This window comes from Gossypium arboreum, chromosome 2 (genome assembly GCF_025698485.1).
Source record: "Gossypium arboreum isolate Shixiya-1 chromosome 2, ASM2569848v2, whole genome shotgun sequence".
Taxonomy (NCBI): domain Eukaryota; kingdom Viridiplantae; phylum Streptophyta; class Magnoliopsida; order Malvales; family Malvaceae; genus Gossypium; species Gossypium arboreum.
The window spans coordinates 12,613,189-12,615,704 of NC_069071.1; positions in this window are offsets into that span (position 1 = coordinate 12,613,189).

Genomic DNA, 2,516 nt, shown 5'->3' on the forward strand with positions numbered 1-2,516 from the left:
ACCTCATATTCTATTATAAAACAGCAAAATAAACACATTTCACCTATGGGTATTTTTCCAAATATGAACCCTAGCTTAAATTATTGCTAGAATAAGCTTAATCAAATTACCAGGATTCTAAAAACTTAAAGAACTTGAAAACGGGGTTATAACGGACTTACTATTGAGCTTGGAAAGCTTGAAAACCCTAGCCATGGCTTCCCCCATGCTAATTTCGGCCTCCATGAGAAAGATGAGTCAATTTTGGCTTTATTTTCCCTTTTTATTTCTTTTAATTACCAAATGACCAAAATGCCCTTCCTTATTAAACTTTCAAAAATTCCATCTATGTCCAATTTTTTTCCATCACTTAGAAATTGGTCAAATTTCTATTTAAGACCTCCTAATTAATATTTCAAAGCAATTTGATTCTAGAAACTTCTAGAATGCAAGTTTTACAACTTATTCAATTTAGTCCCTAACTTCAAATTGAGCACTTTATGCATAGAATTTCTTCACGAAATTTTCACACAATCATGCAATCATATCATAGACCTCAAAATAATCATAAAATAATTACTTCTATCTCGAATTTTGTGGTCCCGAAACCTCTGTTCCAACTAGACCCAATTTTGGGCTATTACATGCTGGTTTTAGCGCATTTTATTTTATTCCTTATTAACCTGTTTTTATTATTTACAATTTGTACCCCAAATTTCATTTCTATTTCTATTTCGCCTTAGTCCATTTAATTGATTTATTTTCATTTTTTTATTTTCTTGTTTCTAAAGAACGTTTTATTTAATATTCTAGTTTTTTATTTCTTTATTTCTAATCAAAACTTTCACTAGTTTTATTTATTTATTTGCCTATTATTTCTTTTTGATCAGCCCTTTTGTGTGTCTTATTATTATTATTATTATTATTATTATTATTATTATTATTATTATTATCTTTTTAAATTGTTTTATTTAACATTTTTGTTCTTTTATTTATTTGCTTACTTTCAAATATTTTTTTATTTTTTTACAAGTTTGTTTTATTTGTTTTCTTTATCCATTTTTTTATTTACCTATTTGTCTTCCTCCTATTTATTTAGTAAAATTCCAACCCTTTTTGCAAGTTTGTACTTGTTTTCAATCTCTTCATATATTATTTGTTTTAAACCATTTTTACACATATTATTATTTTAAAATTTCATATTGTTTTATCTTAAATCGTTTTATATAGTATTTATTTTAAACTGTTATGTCATATTTTTTTAAATTGTTTTATTCATTATTTGCTCTAAGTTGCTATATATATTGTTATTTTAAAACTATTTCATTTTTCTTTAAATTTAGTCTTTTATTTTCATAATTTCATAAACTATTTTCCTTAATATCTTTTTATATGTTTATTTATTTCTTCACTTATCCTATTTGGTTTTGAAATTGATTTTTTTATTGATGCCTATTTATTTGTTATTGTTATTACTATTCATTTTTTTCTCCAATTGTTAATCTTAATGTTAAATTGATGTATGCTACATGATTATTGCCATTATGTGATATGAATCGTTTATTAGTACACTCGTATTATTGTCATTCGTTAGCATAATATCTTATTCACATACCTCTTTTAAATATTATATTTTCACCCTAAATTCATAAAAAAAAAAAGATTCTTTAATAAATGCAATATTCTGTATTTGGAAATTTGAGGGACCATGCCTTAACGTACTGGGTTTCGATTTTTTTCGTTTGACCTAAATGACCGAATATCCTTTTAAAATTAAAATACATGAGTTTTGAAAATCAAAAGACAAGCTGGTTATTGAGGGTAAATGTCGTGTCTTAATGTACTGGATGTGACATTTTATTACTTCGGGACAAGAAGGTCTTTAGCATCCACTTCGATTTATCCAAACTTTTTTTTGTAAAATTAACATTAATAAAAAAGGAGGATCGCATTTTAAATTCTTTACAGATTTTCAACTTTCGACATTAAGACATTAATTAATCAATTAGGTACTAATTTTGGGCGCTATGAGGGTGCTAATCCTTCCTCGTACGTAACCGACTCCCGAACTTGTTTTCTCAAATTTCATAAACCAAAATCATTGTTTTAGTAAAACAAAACATTTTATTAAAATGTTTGGTCTCGTGGTGCGATAGGGTCCAGGCACGACGGGGCTCTCACCCTCTCCGGTGCCCCTTTTCAGGGGACTTGGTCCCGATCCGCAACCGAGGACGCTTCTCCAGACTATAATTCAAACGTCGGTGGTGCCCGATTCTCAAGCTGGGCTTTTCCCGGTTCGCTCGGTGTTACTAGGGGAATCCTGGTAAGTTTCTTTTCCTCCGCTTATTGATATGCTCAAACTCAGCGGGTAATCCCGCCTGACCTGGGGTAGCGATGCGATGCCGAAAGGGTTTAAGGGTCTCGATCGAAAAATGCACACGACTCCGAACGAGGTTGCTTATAGCATTACCACCGATCGTCGCGACGATTATGTCATCGAGGACTCGAATTTAGGCCAACTGCTGGCTGTGAGTGCA